The 8,245-nt window shown below is 35.4% G+C and overlaps 1 protein-coding gene across 1 annotated transcript in view; it reads right to left on the bottom strand.

Annotated features, from left to right (window-relative positions):
• The window catches only part of Jmjd1c (jumonji domain containing 1C), a 157,474-nt gene that overhangs the window by 61,707 nt on the left and 87,522 nt on the right, over positions 1-8,245 (bottom strand). The window contains exon 3 of the mRNA XM_055598915.1: positions 3,380-3,493. The gene's annotated coding sequence lies outside the window, so the exon portion shown is untranslated. The remainder of the gene's footprint in view (positions 1-3,379; positions 3,494-8,245) is intronic.

Below are 8,245 nucleotides of genomic sequence, written 5' to 3'. Positions count from 1 at the left end.
GTGTGTGTGTGTGTGTGTGTGTGTGTGTGTGTGTGTGTGTGTGTGTGGACATTTTTGGGGGCTGGAAAGGTGGATAAGTGGGTTAAGAATTCTGTCAGCTCTAGCAGAAGGCAGGGTTCAATTGCCAACATTCACACAGAACCTTATAACCCTCTGTAAATCCAGTTCCAGGGACTCTAATGCCATCTTCTGACCTCCAGAGATACTGCATGCACACTGGTGCTTAGACATTCCTGCAAGTGAACTCTCACCATAGTTTTAAAAAATAAAAATGGGAATGGAACACCCCCTCTCCCGGCAGGGCACTGTACAACTTATAAAGCAAACTAAATGAACATACTGCTACAGAATAAAATGTTAAGAACTCAGGGATTGGGGTGAAAGGTATCATTTCTGCAATTTTTTAAAATGAAACTTAAGTCTCATTACTATAGAGGCTAAAAATTATATGGGGGGGGGGACCCACACCACATCTGTAAAGAGATAAGCACCCCTCATCCATACATATGTAATTAAAGGGTAATTATCAACTTGATTAAAAAAAAGCTGCTTCATGGAACGTAAAGTGAGAAAATGAGTGACTACATTGCAAAGCTAGTGTCCAAACTCCTCTGATTTATAAATGATGACCTTCTCTAGTTAAGAGAGGTCAAGGGAGTAAAATATATCGTATACAAGATGCCAAGGAATTCAGGGTATTACTTGGAAAGTGGATTACAATAAAAGAATTTTGGAATAATGTGTCTCTAGTTTTAAAACAAAACAAAAGAAATCATTTTCTTCTCTCCAAATGTGTCTATATTTCACATATTAATTTGAATAGCAACTAAAAGTAGGTTAAAGCATGTTAGACCTGTCACATGTCTATCATCATGCTAAAAACATTTATAGGCAACACCTATAAACAAGAGAAAGAATGTTAATGTTTTTTTGTTTTCTGAGACAGGGTTTCTCTGTGTAGCCTTGGTTGTCCTGGGCTCACTTTGTAGTTAGACCAGGCTGGCCTAAAACTTAAATCAACCTGCTGCCTCTGCCTCCATGGATGCTAGGATTAGAGACATGCACCACCATGCCCGGCTGCATGTTAATATTAAAAAAATAACTAAGTAAACAATTTTTGTAATCAGGTAAGCTTGCTCACACTATTAATTAGCATTGGGCAGCTAAAACATAAGGTTCATCCATTAGAGGAAAGTCTGGGAGCAGCTAAGCCTGTCTCAAAAAGAAATCAAACACCTGTTGTTAAGAAATAGCATGTTCTTATAAAAGTAACAAGTTCTAAAAGTCAAGTGCTCTTAGGTTTAACACCTGTTGTTTTGGAAACATTAATTATTAAAACCAAATAAGGGGCAACTTCAGAGATTCTTCCTCACTTCTTGGAGATACAGAATCTGTCTAAGGCAAATATCAGTTCATATGTGTCTATTAGGAAAACAGTCAGTTTTGAACAAGATCAAACAAACAATTCAACAAACCACATAAACTTTTTGCTCCTATGTTGGTTTTTACTTAAAAAAAATGCAAAGAATCTAAAGAAGTTCTTAAATGTTGGGTGGGCTGGGCATGCAGCCTACCAGCTAGCATGCTTCCCAACAAGCACGCTGTAGTAAGGGCACCAATACTCTGCTTTCAGAAGTAGTATAAATGTAACTATTATACTTCAGATCCAAGCTAAATTTCCATGGTATTAATCAAGTAGGCAGAGGAAGAAAACACTGTGAATTGGAAATACCCTTTTATCTCCCCAGATGCACATTTAAATGACTTTTAGGGAAATGAATGAATGAATGAATGAATGAATGAATGAATGAATGAATGAATGAATGAATAAATGAATAAATAAATGAATAAATGAGGCCTATAGTAAGTAGACAACACTACCAATTATTTTATCTAGACATTAAACTAACTAGTAGACTAACATTACCAAAAAAACAAATAAACTACATGATGTAAAGAAGAGAAATAACAGTAAAAGACATCTGTAAATCTGTATAAGATTCTAATAAGGAAACAATATTTACAGAAAGGAACTGCTATCTCATTTTGACAAACTTTAAAAGTACTCGAACTCTCCTGGTGTTACAACTTCAGCACAATTCATTGCTCATGAACTCATGTCCCTTGTTCCTCTCATGGAAACAACAGCTACACTCTTTATTTTCTGAATAGGAATAACTGGTCTAAAATGAAATAGCTTAATTGCTTTCCACTTTTTGATAGAAAAAACTAACATAGGTCCCTCATTTTTTTTGTTTAGTGCAGTTATAGTACTACTTAAAACATTTAATTAGAAAAGTATATACAACAAATGTGTTTGTATATATTTAAAATACTGAATCTGAAGTCCAAATATGAAAACAATATACACATTTTTTAAATTTAAAAATTTTAATAAGCTAGAAAAGTAAAATAATAGGTTATTATTCTGCTCTACTTTGCTAAAGATAAAGGGCTTACTTTTTACTTATCCTATATGTGCATGTCCCTGTGTATACTCCACATACCTGGACCAATACAGGCCAGAAGAGGGCATCAGATCCCCTAGAGCTAGGGTTACATGTAATTGTGACCTGACTCAGCACTAGAAACTCCAGTCCTCTGTAAGAGCCCCAAGTGTTCTTAACCACTCACACTACCTCTCTAGCGCCTCTGCCTCCTGCTCCCACAAACACACTTTTCCTATGTTTTCCACGCTGACCCTAAAAGAGATCCTCCTACTTCCGCCTCCTATGTGCTAGAATTATAGGTATGAGTCACCACAAATAGTTAATAGTTGTGATGAATTTCTTCACGTAATTTAAATCTAATTGTCTATTGGGAAAGCGATTTCTCCCTAAAATGCATTTACTTACATTATTAAATTATTCAGTTATAACAAAAACTTTAAAAAGTGAGACCTAGTGATATAGTTCAATGGGAAAGCAAATGAGTATCCTGCTCACAGCCCTGGATTTGATAACAAATAATGCAAACCAAACAACCCCTTAAATAAATAAATGAAACATACACACACCAAAACAAAACAAAACGGAAATCTCAAATAAATTTATAAATAAACACTGCCTTCTCTGCCTTTAGAGAACTGGTGATGAACAGAAGTAATATTGTTGTCTAGCCACTTCTTTTCTAACATGTGGAATGTCAGAGACTGTTGTGTTCATTCCTGTAATCCTAGCAACAGCCAAAACATACCTAGTTCACAGAAAGGTCTCAGCACACATTAATTGATAAATAATGTTATAATCAAAATATGCTGAAAGCACTTGCACTTCTTTCTGTACCTAAGAAGTGAAATAAAACAATGCTTAAGAATACCTGAATATGAATGAAGTTTAATGAAGAAGTAACTTTTGCAAATAAGTACACAGTTTCTTACCTGGTATGGCTGAAAGGCACTATCTTCTGTTAAAAAATCCAGTTGCTTATCTATAAGGAATTCTACTGCAGTGATGGAACTAGGTATACTATTTTCAACCAATGGTTTGAAGGTCTGTCAAAAAAAAGAAAAAGAAAAATTTTAATGATTATTTCCTGATTGTCTCCTCAAAGTGTAGTACAAAGAAGTACATATCAATACCACTGCCAGGATGGTATAATCTAACTTATTTATTCAAACCATAAAATACTTTGTAGTCATTAAACATAACCACAATGAATAAGCTAGAAAGTATATTGTATTAAGCCTCCACGCATTTTCAAAGGATACTAACAAGCATACATGTGTGTTTCTGCACAACAATAAATAAGTCAAACATATTGACCCTTTTTTCTCTAAACTAGAAAGAAGTTAGTCTAACTTTAATACTTCTATTTTAACCTAACAGGAAGCATCTGACCTAACTCCACCCCTTCTTTGCTCCAAGAACAAATACAGATGCAGTTGCTTCAGTGAGAGCAGAGGCAGCAGGAAGAGGTCAGTAAGAAAGACCACAGCCTACCCAGCAGCACTCGCCTGTCTCTGGCACTGTTAAAAAAGCAAGATCACACTGCAGTCAGGGAGGTGGGAAAGTTAGCGGAAGGAAGTAAAGCACCAAGTTCGTTTTTTTTTTTTAAAAAACATATTCTCATTCTTAGTAGTCAGTTTCAATAAAAGCTGAATGTATTCATGTATCTACTACTGTTTGTTCTAAAATCTTTAAAATGAAAACAATTTCGACCATTTTAAAAACTGTGGCTTTCCTATTAAAGAATCAAAACCTGAAAAACGCAATTAAACAACCAGGCTTCAGAAGAAGCGCATATGCATTGAGTGTGGGTACAGGTGCAGGCACGCGTGCGTGCGCGTGTGTGTCTCAGAAGCGATACATCACAGAAGAAAATTCTCCTCTCTGAAAGGCAAGCTGAGTACTATCTGGACATAAACAAAGCTTTTGACAAACAGTAAATATCTCCAAGATTCCTAAAGCAACTAGTGTTTGTGTTTTTCTTGTAGTTATTATGTCTTATAGAAATAAAAAATACTCAGGGGGAAAAGTCAACAATTTTAGTTTAAAAGAGCTCTTAAAGTGATAAATTCTACATTTAAGAAATTTTTAACAGGGCTTAAGTAGATTCACTGTGATCTATAACCTTTTTGATCAGTACCTGAGAATAAACACAATTTTTAAACATACCTCATTTCTACTCTATATTACAATGAATTTATGAGCGAATAACATTTTCTTTAATTGAAGTAATACTGAAAAACTTCAGGACCAGGACTTACTATTCAGCATATATCTCCAGAATCAACCAACCAAACAAAATCTTTTGCATACTGCACTTATTTTTTTACATTTGTGATAATTAATTATACTATAATTATAATAACTTTCTATGTCCCAGCCTAGCCTCTTAAGCACTACACATTCAAATACTTTGTGTGAGAAATTAATTTTCAAAATAGAAAGCTCCCACATTAATTGGATATCTATTGCTGCTTATTACCAATTTTCTCTATTTCTAGGGCCTAGATTCCTAAAATTACTATTTCATAAAATCCTATCATTATTTATAAGGGATTTACTTAAAGAGTTCATGTTATTGGGTATATGAAATATGTTAACACTAAGAGCTACTAAGTTAGCTTGTTTCTACAAAGAAAAAACTTGGTGTTAGATGTCTATTAGATTAGCTTTTGTAAATGAGAGAACCCTGGCTCCTTCTCAAGAGGACTTTCAATCTTTGGACATTATCTGTTTCTTTTCCAAACACTTCAGGCCAAACCATAAAGGTAAACAACAACAAAAAAAAAGATATACAAAAGATTATTATCTATGTGGCCAATTTTGTAAGATTTGTGACAAGTTAAATTACTCCTGTTTCTTATGCAAGTAATACAGGTGTTTTGCATTTCCTGAGACCTAGTCATTTTATAGTATCAAAAACATTCCTATGAGTAAGCTCTCTTTGCAAGGTGGGCCAGGGTTTTAGAAGTAAAATTTAGCAAATTAACATAACTTAAATTACTTTCAGTTAACTTGGTAAGGGGTTTAATGTCTAGATAAAATAATTCCTCAAATTTTAAGGTATTTGTCTGCAAGCTTTTGGCAAAATATGGCTAGCAAATACGTATGACAGATAAATACAAAGGCTGATCCACAAGTGATACCATGTACAATGACATTTTACTACAAACAATACCCTCACCAAATATAGACCCTTCGCAGTGCTTGTTAAAAACATTAAATTACCAACTATGCCAATGGAAAGCTTACTTTATAAAAGATATTAAATACAAATGCGAAAAAGTTAACATACACTATGATTTCTTAAGGTGGCAAACCTTGTAACCAGGTTAATTTTTCTATCTAACATACATCAAAAATTAAACATGTTCGTATTAAAATAGAAACAAGTGAATTTTGTTGCTTTAATAATGGATCCACAGTAAAAGCTTCTCTGCTGTAGGTGCACTGGAACGTACAGAACCCATGCATAACTAATTCTGAAGACACTCTGTGAAGAGCTTCCTCAGCTAAGGGGAAGCAACCCCAGAAGAAGCCTCATCACAAAGGGCTTGAATCTTTTAAACTCCAAGTGAAAGATACTAATTTAAAATTGAACACTTAGTTGAAACAAAAAACTTTCCATTTTGTTAGGGGATTCAGGGTTCACGTAAGGTCATGTTAGTATTAACCAAACTTTAAAAATAGTCTAAAGCCCCCCCCCCCCCCCCCCCCCCCCAAAAAAAAATCAAGCCTGCTGAGAGCCTATATTTCTAGAAAGGCCCACCACGCTATAGGAAGAATGCTGAACAACTGCATCCTGTTTGGGGCTCCATGCTGCACCACATTCCATTCACATGAGGAACAGGCGAACAGATGAGCCCTCCCCGAAAAACATTTAAAATAAATCATCTACAGTCCTCAACTATAACTCAGCTGCTCAGACAAAACACGGTAAAGCTCACTCTTTAGTCCTTTACAGGGAACTCATGGCATTTACGTCTACAGCCTGAGTTTTCTACAATCTCCAGTTAACGTTTAACAATTCCTTTTTTAGTGTTTAAAAGAAAAAAAAAATAATCAAGCTCATTAACTACAAAAAATACATGTCTAGATCTCAACAAAGGAAAATACTGAAACTAAAAACTATCTAGGCCATATTCTGTAAGTCAAGGTTTAGCCTACAAAATAGAAAAAAGACTGAAGCTACTTGAAAGAACAAAGTCCAAATTCCCACCCAAGCAGGTCTACTGAAAACATGACACTGTTAGAAAACAAGTTGGGGTGGGGGAGGGAATATATACCACTACCAAACACAGGGAAACACAACCCTCCCCCCCCACCCCGAACAAAACAAATGTTCCTACTTCCCTTAAAACACTGCCGCCTAATCTGAAACATGTCTGCCAAAATACTCAAAACAACTAAACTCTACTTTTTAAATTAATTTTTTAAGGCCACTAAATTATCATCAACACAGCAAAACTCTTCCTAAGCAGTTTTAAAAATAATAAAACTAAGAGTGCTGAGCCTAGAACTATAAAAGGCAGTGACCTCAATTCCTAAGGCTAAGAGGCAAAACCAAATGTAATAAAGACAAAAGAAAAAGGAAGCAGAAAAATACAAACCGTACTTAGTTCTTGAGAATTTTAAAGTATCTTTAAATCTCAGCAATCCAAGCCCAGGCTTTAAAGGTCAATAAATACAGCTGACATTTCATTTTGTTCTTGAGCATTTTTTTAATCGAGTATAAATACTTCTTTAGTCTTCAAAAACAATCACAAGCAAATGGCTTTCAAACCAAGCATTTCTGAGCTCACTCGCAGCGCCGTCATTGTATAGGAAGAAAAGCCAAGACCACAAAACCAAGCAGAGGCTGTAACCGAACAAGCCTCTGAGCAGCAAATGTCGATTTTCTGTCTGCCTGGCTCAGCCCTGGCAGTGATGAGGATTACAACTTGCTCTTTGTCATCGGCACTGTGGTGTTAACGACGAAGAAATCCTGCAGCTGAAGCACTACTGCATCCTCCGATCTGGGTCAGGATAATTTCTCCCGAGGTCGCTTACATAACCAAGTAAGATACTCCAAATAAAGAGAACAGCCATCCATTAGCTAGAGGAAGCTTTCCCACTGTACTGTCTGCATGGAAACACGCTGCAGTCCTTCCAACAGCGCAGACACCCAAATGAGAACGAGTACTTGGCTTCGGGCGCAGAGAGAAGGGAAGAGGCGGTGCTCTGTAAACTGTAACTAATCCCCGTCACAGGTGCTGATGGAGTCACTTCCAGCACGAGTCACATTACTGGTGATTACTCATTTGGCTGCGGCCATAGAGACTGGCTCATAATTTTAACAGACAAAGACAGACTAGAGGCTAGACGAAGAGCTCAAGCTTACTGTCTCCTACGTAAAGCAAACACAAAGTTTTTGCTTTCCAGAATTACCAAAGTGAGAAAGCAAAAAAACTAAAAAATGCGTAAGTTGGCAAAAATCATTAAACTAGTAAAACTGTGGTTTAGGATTTTTAAAATTACTTTTTATTTAAAATTATTTTTGCTATGTAACATTATACAGACTGAGCAGATTATACTTAAGAATATGCATACACACTCATTCATGCAGTAACTAATCAATGAAAAAAAGAGGCCATGAATTTGAAATACTGGAAGGTTTGAGAGATGGATGAAATATGACAGGGTTTGAAGGAAGGGAAAAAGAACTGTAATTATTATGTCAAAAATAAGAGAAAAAGTTTTGTCCTAAAATGTAATAATAATAATAATAATAATAATAATAATAATAATAATAATAATAA

Source organism: Psammomys obesus, unplaced genomic scaffold (assembly GCF_907164565.1).
Source record: "Psammomys obesus unplaced genomic scaffold, mPsaObe1.curated_primary_1811, whole genome shotgun sequence".
Taxonomy (NCBI): domain Eukaryota; kingdom Metazoa; phylum Chordata; class Mammalia; order Rodentia; family Muridae; genus Psammomys; species Psammomys obesus.
This window is presented reverse-complemented; position numbering and strand designations above follow the sequence as displayed.